The 13,164-nt window shown below is 38.4% G+C and overlaps 1 long non-coding RNA gene across 1 annotated transcript in view; it reads left to right on the top strand.

Moving 5' to 3' along the window:
• The first annotated feature begins 5,876 nt into the window (after window positions 1-5,876).
• Window positions 5,877-13,164, top strand: part of LOC144209661 (uncharacterized) — a 32,650-nt gene continuing 25,362 nt past the window's right edge. Inside the window, exon 1 of the long non-coding RNA XR_013329185.1 lies at window positions 5,877-6,043. This is a non-coding gene — a long non-coding RNA (uncharacterized LOC144209661). The remainder of the gene's footprint in view (window positions 6,044-13,164) is intronic.

Here is a 13,164-nt window from a genome sequence, read left to right as displayed (position 1 = left end):
AAGTACTGTCTCATATCTAAGTACTGTCTCATATCTAAGTACTTTTTTATATCTAAGTACCCTTTCATATCTAAGTACTGTTTCATATCCAAGTACTGTTTCATATCTAAGTACTGTTTAATATCCAAGTACTGTTTCATATCTAAGTACTCTTTCATATCTAAGTACTGTTTAATATCCAAGTACTGTTTCATATCTAAGTATTGTTTCATATCTAAGTTTTCATTATTGGTTTCTAGTTTTGTTTTATTATATTTACATATCATTTTCCAGTTCTAGCTTTTGCCATGTCATTTTGAAACATCATCCCTTACATATTTTGATATTTTATGCAACTTTACTGGGAGTGGAATACTTTTAGAACAGTTCCAGGGGCGGGACTTATGGGGGAACATGGGGGTGAGGGTACAACTTGGGCATCCGACCTTTGTTATTAGTTTCATTTGTCAGTGCAAGATTTCTGAAAAGACATTCCGTCATTTTCAAGGACATCTGTAAAAAATACTTTCCATATTTAATTTTTTTTTTTCCCAATTGTATTCGTCATTTGGTACCACCCGTCGATTTAGTCATTTTCTTGCACTTGCTGCAAATGTTCTCGTCAGTTCAAAGCAGCAGCAAAAGAACAAAAAGAAGGAAATACTTTGCTTTGTTTCAAAAGCAAGACGGCATTAGTGTTTAGCGTTAGCTCGGTCGCATTCCCACGACGATTGGCGGCGGAGGAGCTCCCGCGTAAAGACAATTACTCACTTCTCTCCACTGAATTCCTCATCCGTATTCCGAAGAATGGCTTTAAGACGCTTTCACCGTGCCAATTTAAGCTTGCGGCGTCGCTTCCCATCCTTTGTGGAAAGTGTTTATCACAGTGGTGGGCAAACTACGGCCCGGGGGGGCCATATTGACTTTAAAAATGTGACAGATGGGCGTGGTCAGCACAAGATAGGATACATATAAAAAAGTGCATCCGTTAACAGTACATATGAAACATAAACTGAAAAAATGGACTAAAGTATTGACATACTCATAATTAAAGTCAAAAGTATAAAGTACAAAGTCAAGTAAGTAAAGGAATGTATTAAGAAATATTAAAATGTCATTTAAAAAAGTGGGAGGGGCTATAAAACACCAAAAACTAATAAGAGTGGACACAGCTACTGCCACTGGCTTCCATGTGACGGCGCCATCTTGGGGAAAAAAACATAATTTGGAAAACATCAGCGGGCCGGATTAAAAGCCCTAGCAGGCCGTATGTGGCCCGCAAGCCGTAGTTTTCCCACCCCTGTTCTAGAGCAAAACAAGGGCCTCCGCCTGTTGTCACAACCCAGATTGCCGTAGTCAGATGTTGCGACCCCCCGCCGAAAAAACAGCTTTTGTACACCTCAGCGATCTTCGGAAGGGATGGAAAAAATATCGTCCGGAGACGGATGGCGTGACCCTCGCTAGGACCGTTGTCTCGTGACAGGCGGCGTGTGGAGGCGGGACCCCTGTTGTGCGGCCGGCTGGTGGGTTAAAATTGGCAGAGGGAGCGGCAGCTAGACGGGCAAAGTTCATGTTTTCTGTTCTTTAGTGGGGAGGACTAAACACGAAAGAGGACGCTTGACACGGAAAGGCCATTGTTGATTAACGAGCATTCAGAAATCTGTTTTTGTTTATGGGGCAATTTTTGATTTGAATTAACGTTTTATGGTGACAGTTTACTGTTGAAATCAGCTCTCAAAATTATATACAAGAGAGTTTAATATCTAAGAGATAGAGTTTAATATCAAAGTACTTCTTAATATCTAAGTACATTTGACCGGGGACCAAAATACAGGCGGCCAAAAGACCGCAGACCAAAAGGGACCAAAAGACTGGCGATCAAAAGACTGGAGACCAAAAGATTGGCGACCAAAAGGGACCAAAAGGGACCAAAAGACCAGGGACCAAAAGACCAGGGACCAAAAGACCGGGGACCAAAATACCGGCGGCCAAAAGACTGCAGACCAAAAGGGACCAAAAGACCAGCCATCAAAAGACTGGAGACCAAAAGTTTGGCGACCAAAAGGGACCAAAAGACCAGGGACCAAAAGACCAGTGACCAATAGACCAGGGACCAAAAGACTGCCGATCAAACGTCCTTGCACCACTTCTCATACTATTACAATTCTAATTCAATTATTCACCCTTTTCTTGCCTCCATACTGATCCTAAAACCACTGATCTCTACCAGTTCTTCCTAAAACTAACTCCGTTTTTGTCAAATTTATATATCCATTGGCTTTTAGATGCAATACATTTTTCACTAATGCCATTTACCCAGTTTTACCCAATAAAACAATCAAGATAGTTTGTCTAATGCACAACCCTGCTGCCAAAAACAAGCAAAAATAACTACATCATCTCCTACTTCAAATCAACTCTAAAATCCCACACTTAACAACCATTCTCATCCACCATGATTGACAGCAATCACATTTCTAGCCGCACTTCCCTTCTCCACCACCGGGGCCAAACTCCATCCTCCCCATTACCCCATCCCCAAAGATAAGCCTCAGAAGGCATAAAAAATAAATAAAAACCTTATAAGATTCTTGAACCCAGACCCATTCATTAAGCTATAATAAACCCAGTAATGGGCGGAGTCTATCCCCCCCTTTTAAAAAAGTTCCTGATAGAAAAATGAACTTCCCCATTTCTGCTTTCAAAGTACAAAATAATCTCAGCCCGAAGAAGAAGCCGCTATGGGCTTACCGCCATGGATGGTCCTCATTATCGACCTCTTTCCACATATTGAAGGATCTGGGGAGGATTTTCATTTACCTGGAACTCACAACTTTTCATAGGTGGGGGGTCTAAATTCACATTGGCTATGATTGCATCCCTGCTGACCTTATTATAAAAGCTGAGAGAAGCCAGAGTGGACAGAAAAAGAAATATGGGCCGTCCCTACAGGTTCTCCATCAGGCAGGTCATGTGACTAATGCTGTAAAAGCCCCTCCCCCTTTCCTCTCAAAGCATCTCTGGTCGATTCATTGAGAGAAGCAATTTAGTCTTTGTCTCAGCTGCTTTTTCATCTTCGCTCTGTGACAAAGTGGCTCGGCGGGGGGGTTCAAAGCCAAAGAAAACGTAAAGCTACCATCAGAGCTTGTGTTTACCTGTCAATCAAATGTCAGAGACCATTCGTCTTGGCGATTGGATTTATACAGGGGCGATTCGGAATAGATGCTGTAGATATAGCGACCCGGGACGCCACTTTTCGGATGTTAAAGTACTACAAATCGCCTCACGGAGTATTTGACTGAGTTGGATGAATTGGACTTGGCTGAACTGATACCTGTAGTTCTTTCTTTTTGTAAGAATTCACCCAACAAATAGAAAAACAGAGATTGAATCACATTTTGCTATTGGCTAGGAAAGTAGAGTCACTTTTTTAGCCATTTAGTTTCTTTGATAATTGTTTTGTACTCTAAGAAATTCATGGTTTTCCCTCAGAAAATGACATGTTGTGTTGGAAGATTGGTAAATTCTGCCAAAATCAAGAAGAAAATGGAATTCAAACTGTTTTGCGCTTTTTGGGGTTCATCTTTTAACCAAAAAAGCCCCCGAAAAGATACAGTTTCAAATATAGTTAAGTGACTTTACAGTTTTGGGGTCCTGGTTCCTTATTTACAATTAATTCAGTCAAAAAATGTACATCCCATGACTTTTGCCTTTGGTGCTTACCATTAGATCAAGGGATATAATATTTAGATTTTCTTATTTTTATAAATGGATTAGAATCCCTGAATATTCCCTTTTTTAGATCTAAAACAATGTTTAACTCAGATTTTTTATATATATTTTTTTAGATTTTTCCAAAATATTTTTTAACTAAAAACACAGAAAAAAATGATTAAAAAGTCATCTGTACTCTTCATTTTAATTTGATCCTAAAACACAAAGTCAACACTCGGGCCACACAAAATGATGCGGCGGGCCAGATTTGGCCCCCGGGTCGCCACTTTGACACACTAGATGGTCAACACATCTCCCTGAATTCCTACCCATACTTTTTATGTGAATGGAATATCAAAAATGTCTGAAATGGATAACGAATACTGCCTTTTCAATGGGTTTACATATACTTCTTTCCCATTTCCATAGTATGTTACCCGGATTCCGGGTTGGACTAACATCCATTTTTCTGACTCAACTGGTAAATACGCGGGATTCCTCTATGCACCCATACTTCGGAAGGTTTTTATATTTATCTCCCATATTTTATCTCCCTTTTCCGTCACTTTAAGTTAGATAAAAATCTCAAAAATAACGGAAATCACAGTCCAGGTTTGTCCCACTTTCACATCCAATTACGTCAACGTGCTTTTTATACCACCTAATATATTTTTTTAATCTTTCCTACCAACCAAATCTTATTAATTATGCATTTATCTCATAAAAGTCCAACAAAAAGCCAAAAAAAAAGCCCATCCGGCTCAATTCATCTCCAACAAATTGCTTTATGATGACTTCAACCGTATTTTAATAAAAGCCAAATTAAATGTGTAAACATTTTGATTAGTTTCCGCATTCTTTTTAATTGCTACGATTGGACAACCAATCTGAGACAAGCTCGTTTATATTTGTCGTCGAGGGAAAAATACTTTGAAAGTCCCCCGAATTAAACGAGATGATAAATCCGAACGGACCAGAGACAAATGTTGTTACGCTAAGTGCCTCGTTGTACAATTTGTCGGGTTAGATTTAACTCCCTTGACATTTTATTTGTGTGCGGGTGTGCCAGGGAAGTCCATTAACAGTATTAAATGTGTGCATTTCATCTCTTTTAAAGGCGGAGATTTAACATCTGCTTGACGACATCCATAATTTATCCTTCTTTAAGAGCACAAAAGTGTCTTTGTGACAGTGGCTAATATCTAAATGGCCTTTTTGAGTGCACCGTCACCCCCCGCCGACTTTTTTTTACACACTTGAGGGCATCCTGTCACGCCGTATTTGTCTTAAAGTGACACGTTCTTCCCTTTATGGTGTTTATTGCTTTCTCTTTTGGACAATCGGAGCAAATATGTGAATGTGGAATGTGTATTGTGACTGGATTGACTGGATTTTAGCCTGTTTTGTATGATGACAATAGAGACTTTTGATTTAATATAAAGGCATAACATCAAGACTTTCAACAAAGTGCAGACTCTTTGACCATTTTGACTCATTTAAGAGCACTTTTGTTGAATGATATTTCACCCATTTCATGATACTATATTGATGACAACAAAGGCTTTTAATTTGATTTGATATAAAGTTGTCACATCCTATAAGATTAGGCTTTCAATTCAAACTATTCCACAAAATGTGGGCTTTCATGAAGAGCAATACTTTCCTCAATACTAGTGTGTCACTACAGCAATCAGTGGATTGGCATCACCTGCTTCTTGCAGCCCAACCCCCGTTGGTTCAAGTTTGTCAGCTCGGACAGTCCCGGCCAGATTTCTTGAGCCAAAATCTCCCCCCTCCTCACCCACAGTGGCCCAACCCCAATTATTTCAACCTTCTTACCTAGGTTTGAACCAAAGGCTTGCAAAACAAAAATTTGCTTGCTATAGACTGTCAAGAGCCAATTCAAGACTTTTTATTTTGACCTATGTCAAACATGGGCCACCAAACTGCAAACTTTGGACCATTTTGACCCATTTAAGAGCACCCTTGTTGAATGATATTTCACCTATTTCATTCTACACAGCTGTGTAATGATGACAAAAATGGATTTTGATTTAATATAGAGGCATAACATCCTATAAGACTTTCAAACTATTTCACAAAATGTTGGCTTTCATAGAGAGGAAAAGTTCCCTCAATACTAGTGTGTCACCAGTGCAATCAGTGGATTGGCATCACCTGCTTCTTGCAGCCCAACCCACGTTGCTTTTATTTTGTAAGTCAACTCAGTCAGTCAATGCTGGTCAGTGCTTGATGTCAAAAAACTACAATGAAGGAAATACTAACTTTTCACTTCCTGTTGGTTTTGGACACATTTCCTGATGGTGTATACACTAAGACATCTTTCCCGGTGAGTAATACATTCATTGACTTTGATTTTTGGTAATTTAAGTTATCAAGTGTCCTTGCTTGTCTTGAAAAGGGAAATCTGACCCCCAAAAAACATTAATATATTTTTACTATTATTATCTAAGGACTTGGTTCCTGTTTTTATGATATTGCTATTGCGTATCTTTTGTAAAAGTGACCTTGGGTGTCTTGAAAGGTGCTTTGACAAAAAAAGTATTATTATTTATGTCTTCTATCTTATTAATATGCCGTGTCTTCCTTCCTGTTACTTTGATTTTGGCTTTTAATCTGTTGTTTTTGTCGATTTGGATTTGGAGCTCTTGTGGATTTGCTGTCCTTAAATAACTTGAAGGCTACTTTGGAATATCATTTTTTTATTGTTGTTAGAGTTCTTATTCGTAATCTTTTCCTGTTATTGTGACAAAATTTGTTATAATATATGCTTTTTGTCTAATTTGTGGGTCATTTATTGCCACTTTTGGGCTAAAACTCTTGATTTATGTTAAGATATATTTCCTGATATCTTCATTTACTTTGTTTTTTAACTATTTAATTTAATTTTGTATTATTTTTTTGGCATTTTTTGTCAAGTAGATACAATTTTTAATAATATCATCAATCACAAGTCAGTTCTTGTTCATTCCAAGTTGGTTTTTGTCTATTTTGGGGGATTTTTGTTTTGTTTTTGTAGAAAATATTGACTTTTTTGCAGGTTTTCTTTGTCGAAACCCAGTAAAAAAATATTTTAATATTATTCTCAATCACAATCCATTCCTTGTTCATTCCAAGTCATTTTTTGTTTATTTTGGAGGATTTTTTGGGGGGGTTTTGTAAAAAATAATGACATTTTTGCAGTTTTTTTGTCAAAACCCAGTAAAAAATTCCATTTTAGGTTTTATCCGAGATATTGACTCAACTTTAAGATTAAAATACACAACAAAATAGCATCCGCCATTAATGAACTCATTTTCATTAAAAAAAAGTCCAATCCAATTGCTATTTTCCCTCAAAAAACCCATGTCATTTACCAGCCCCACCACGATTGGTCGCCTCACCACCAGTACTTTATCAGCCTTCACATTGGCTTTGTATGTTTTTTATCGTAAACTGCCAGGTGCTACACATCCCCGTTATTTTTCCCTTTTTTTACGGCATGTCTGGAGGCCGACGTTACGTCCTCCGGCCACATTTGGCGCTCTCCATCGGGACTGACAAATTGCGGCAATTACTCTGATGAAGTTCAAAAATGACACCATTAGGATGATGCAAAAACGAGCCCGGCCCACCTGACAGCGTTTAATAGGAATGTAGCGCAAGGGCATCGTGCTGATGGATGAACGCCTCCCTTGGGTATTGCCGTTTTGTCACCACGACATGCATCTATATCCAGGGGTGTCCAACATACAAGCCGAGGGCCGGGAAGTGGCCCGTTAGGGGGTCCGAGGCGGTCCAACTGGTTCTACTTTGTAGCTAATTCGTACTCTATGTACATAATTATTTTATTGTTTCGATATCGGTGCTGAAAAACCAGATTTTTACATTCAGGGGTGTCCAACATACGAACCGAGGGCCGAGAAGTGGCCCAATAGGGTAGGGTTTGTCAGACTCGGGTTGGTTCGCGAGCCGCGTTAATGTCAACTTGATTTCAGGTGGGCTGGACTATTTTAGATATAATATTTAGATTTATTTTTTTATAAATTCGTTAAAATAACTGGATTAACAGGCCTGAATATTCAGTTTTTTATAGATCTGAAACAATGTTAATTGTAGCTGTTTTTAATATATTTTTATTCCATTTTTTAGTTCAAAAATCCTTTTGTAAAATCTAAAAATACACAACAAAAAAAGCAAAAATATACATTGTTTTAGATCTATAAAAACTGAACATTCAGGGCTTTTAATCCAGTTCTTTTAATCCATTTATTTAAAACAAGTGTTTTTAGTTCAAAAATAATTTTGTCAAATCTAAATATATATATAAAAAAATTCAAAATTAAACATTGTTTTAGATCTATAAAAAAGGAATATTCAGGGCTTTTAATACAGTTCTTTTAATCCATTTATTTAAAAAAAAATCTAAATATTATATCTAAAATAGTCGGGTTAACATAAAACTTCTCGCAAACACACCCGAGTCTGAATACCTTGTTCTAGGCAAACATATTCATTTTAAAACATATATCTTTAAAAACTAATGACAGCCAAATCCTGGTTTGATTATCATAAACAAAGCATTTCTTGACTTTAATACAAAGAAAGAAATAAATCATTTACTGGTTATAGTAGGTTTGCATTAGTACTTTACGAGTACTTAGGACTATACTTTGTATTAGTTTTGCTGGTCTAAAAATATGAGCATTGTTAAGACTTATTTTGATAAAAATCGTATGTCAAAAATCCTTTATTAGTAAGCATTGTGATTTTTCTGCCCGGTAACCGACATAACCAATATAACCCTAACTACAACACAACTCATGTTTTAGAGTATAAAATACCATTTTAGGGTTTATTATTGTTTTATTTTTAATCTGTAGCATATTAAAATCATTTCATTTCCCGTTTATACCAAAAAAAATGCTTTCAAGCCCTTCAACTTTCCTCAAATCTGATTCGCCAGACGACCAAAGCAAGTGCTGCACATTTCCAGCCGGCGTCCATTACTCAAAAAAAACCCCGGGGGTGCCGTGTCCGTCCTAATGTGTTCTCTTATGAACAAATACATTAGCCGGCGTTCATATCTGACACTCTGTCGGCCCCCCCGCCGCTCCAGCTCGATATTTAGGCACACTTCTGTCTTATTATCGTGGCTCCTTAACCCCCCCCTCGGGGGATCGTTTCTCGGGCTCGTGACAGCCGGTCCGTCGGGCCGTTAGGGGAACGGTAAGGGGTCCGCTGAGTCCACCGCGCTAGCTACACATCTATTTTAAAGCTACAAAAAGCCTCTGTCGTACTGCTTTTAATGAAATTGGCATGCTTATTACGGATTTTTGGAAACTTCCGTCCCCCGCCGGGATGAAATGTGCCAAATGGATGGACAGGTCGGCGTGGGGGTGTCCAAACTAGGGCCTGAGGGGGAAGCCGTGGCCCATAACATTTTTTTTTTAAATGCAGGATGAATAAAGTTATCCAATCTAATAATTTCTTGGCCCAAAACAGATGGTGAAATAGAATTAAGCACTATACACATAAGAAGCTTGAATTGAGTCTACAGTCTGTTGAATTCTTAACACCAGAGGGCGCCTGTTACTTAAAACCAGAAGTACCAGAAAGTTGAGGTCAATTTTTTTTTACATAAAACAACAATCCAATGTAATAAATTGAGGGTTTTTTGTGGGTATATTTTTGTTGGCCGCCATTTGTGATTTATGCTAATACCTCTTTTATCAAGACCTGTAAATAGCCGCCATTTTGGGACAGTGCTTTTAATTCAGTCAATTTAATATGACTACTATATATTTGTATTTATTGAAGCCAAAAAGCATAATAGTTCTAAAAGTGACTCTTGGACTCTTGTATTGGATCAGATCTTTCAATTTTGCGTATTTTTTGACAAAAATAATCATCACATGGATCAAATAAGACAATTAACAAATTTCCTGCCCTATAAAACACATTGGAATATAAGCATATAGCATATTTTCTAATTATTTCCAACGATAGGCCACAGTTTATTGTCCTTTAGGCCCCTAAAAAATCCGACACCCGCATTTTACCTCACCCTGACAAAAGCCCTCGATTGAACCCGACTCCCTACCAACTCTTAACACAAAGCACCACAGAATTAAGCCACTCCCACTTCTCCCTGAACTGAAGCGCTATCCACGACAACCTGACAAACGACCGTCACCCGCTTTTTTAGGACCGGAACATTGACGACGCAAAGTGCGACCATTCGAGCCGACGATAAATCAGGGCCCCTCTCATTTTCAGTACGACCCGTTAAGCCATTTCCGCTAAAGTAGCCACATGGCCGTAAAGAGATTACAACGACATCCCTTACGCGGCGTTGACAGCTCACCCGGACGTGGCCTTGATGGGTCGCTAAGAAGTTGTCAGTAACGCCGCAAATACTTTATGGAGGTGAAAACATTTCCTGACACCTATCGGCCAGGAGAAGATTCATTTAAAACTAGGATAGATGACGGCGATTGGACGCCGAAAGCTGGCCGGATTGACTCTCTTGCGTACATCACGTTTGAGGATTAGCGGTAATAAACATTCGTCTTAAAGGGATGTTTTAAAAAGTCAACGGATTAGGGAAGAGTGTCCTTGTAATCGCTTTTGGGAGATAAAAATGGCTAAATAGCTTCAATTAGCTTTGAAATACTACCTGTCAGCGTTTTGGTGGCACTTTTTAGGAGTATTTGGAGTTTATTTTGCATGGTCAACTACTGTAGAATTTTGCTAAATTAATAAATGTCAACTTAGCCAATTGCTACCCTTATTAATGATTGCAATTACCCTTATTAAGTGATTAAAAAACTGTACAAACGTGCCAAATACTGATTTAAAATGTTCCACAAAGTGGACAGGGTGTCCAATCAGGATGCACTAAATTTAAAATTGTTAGGTACATCAATAATTATACTTTAAATAATTATAAAATAATACAGGGGGGCATCTGATTAATTTAATATGCGAGTAATCATGAAGGTTGTTGGTTAGCCATCATGCTACATTAGTAATTTCTTAAGCGTCCTTCCAGGTCTGCATTCTGGGGTAAAGGTCAGTCCTATCTTCCAGTAAATAGTCCAATCCAACAACGATTCTGTAGAAGCGGACAGCTTGACTGTATGGGTACATTGCTTGCTGACATGCTATATTTATATAGTAAAAATGGCGGAATATACTCATATCATTGTTTATCAACGTTAGTAATCGACAATGACGTTTTTGCTTGCTATCAGTGAGCGGTACAATCCGGATTAGAGTCGAAATGGGGAAAAACTAGTTCGTTTTTACAGAAAAACATGAAAAAAATCCTGTACAAAAGTTGTTATATGCAATTTGAAATGATTAAAAAACTTAAAATACGAGAAAAGTGGACAGGTATATAACCCAAGCAGAAAAGACTTAAAAAATGAGATTCATAGTCTCCCCCTATTGGCCAAAAGCTAGCACGCCATAAGTCGGATTTCCTTGAAAGACTCCTCCATCTGCCTGCCTTCCTTTGCTTTAATTGGTTTTTGAAATATGTTCTGGGTGGACACTTTTCTGGCTCCATTTTTCCTTTGTGAAACGCAGCTGTGTTTTTTTTTTTGGGGAGTTTTATGTATCGAGACGACGTTGTCTGCATAGCCAAAGCTTTCCAAGACCCAGAAAGTATTATTACGAGGCTTTTTGGGCCAAGATTTACGAGTTTGGATTGCAGTCCGAGTCTGCAACGTTGAAAAGGACCTGGGGTGGTGTTAACCATACAAATTCAGAACTCTGCGCTCTTGTAAAACACCAATGCTTTTGTGACGGACAAGAAACAATCCAGACTCGGGACTGTCAAAGTCATTCTTTATTCGTTTTAGTCAGAGGATCAAATCAGCTGCCACGATTCGTCGATTTGGGAGTTGAATGTTTTTTCTGATTGGTCATTCTTTAGGGACATTAAGATTTGTCCAAACATGCACATGTATTTTTTACTGGTACTACTACCACTACTACTACTACTACTACTACTGCCACTGCTACTCTTCTACTGCCACTGCCACTCTTCTACTACTACTACTACTACTACTACTACCACTACCACTATCAATACCACTACTACTGCTGCTATTACTACTACTACCAATATCACTACTACTGCTAATATTTCTATTACTACTCCTGCTACTATTTCTATTACTACTACTGCTACTATTTCTTTTACTACTACTACTACCACTACTACTGCTACTATTTATTTTTCTACTACTATTACTATTTCTATTTCTATTACTACTGCTACCACAACTACTACTACTAATTCTATTACTACTATTACTATTTCTATTACTGCTACGACCACAACTACTACCACTACTGCTACAATTACTATTACTGCTACTACTACTTCTGCTACTACTACTTCTGCTACTACTACTTCTACTACTACGACTACTACTACTGCTACTATTACTATTACTGCTACTACTACTTCTGCTACTACAACTACTACCACTACTACTACTTCTGCTACTACTACCACTACCACAACTACTACTTCTGGAACTATTACTATTACTGCTACTACTACTATGACTACTACTGCAATTTATTTATTGGAAAATAAATGGCTTTTGGACTTCAAACCCACAATTCAAGCTTTGCAGCATTTTATCATCACATTAAGTGGATATCAACAAAGGAGCTCTTCCACCATCCTTATGGGAGATTTTACTGTTTAAGTGCCATCCATTTCTGCTCCTTTAAAACAATACAAACACCGACACAGAGATACAGAAGATTCCCTTTTTTTTTTTTGGAGGGGATGGGGGCAGACACTTTCAGTCAGGCAAACGATAAGAATAAACAAAGCTCGTTAGCGGATCTCTCATTAGATGCCTGCCACGATTCTTGTAATTATTCGGGTGGTTTCTCACATGTCTCCAGTGACTTCAAATGGGAATGTTGCCCCAATTCAGCTGTAATTTGTCGCCTTTGTCGGGTTTTTTGACGGCTGCCGTTTTTCGGGGAGGATAAAAGAAAAACCGTAAATATAGAAAATATTCCATTTAATTTTTGAATCATTGAAAAATAATAACTTTTTAAGGATTTATTTTAAAGGCAAAAACAGTAACCAGTATTGCCTTTTTGCTCAAAACTGATACTTTTTACTTTATAAAATATGTTTTACTGGTTTTAACCGGTCTTAATGTTATAAACAAACCCTAAAATAATTTTAAAAAATTGGTAAAAGACTGTTTTGGAGTAGTAAAACCCACATTTTTCCCAGTCTGACGTTTCGGGGCGTACAAGCCCCTCCGATGAGCCCTGCCCCGCCGTTGAACCCCCTCCCCCGGCAGCCAACGAGAGGCGTCCGACCAATCAGGACGTCTTCCCCGCGTGAGGCGAACGGCGCCCGGTGGGAGGTCAATAGGGGGCGCCGGAGGTTACAAGGCTGAAAGTCTCTGGTGACTAAAAAGTCTA

The sequence above is a fragment of the Stigmatopora nigra genome, chromosome 16 (assembly GCF_051989575.1).
Source record: "Stigmatopora nigra isolate UIUO_SnigA chromosome 16, RoL_Snig_1.1, whole genome shotgun sequence".
Lineage (NCBI taxonomy): Eukaryota > Metazoa > Chordata > Actinopteri > Syngnathiformes > Syngnathidae > Stigmatopora > Stigmatopora nigra.
Note: the sequence above shows the minus strand (reverse complement) of the source record. Positions and strands in the feature narration are given on the sequence as shown.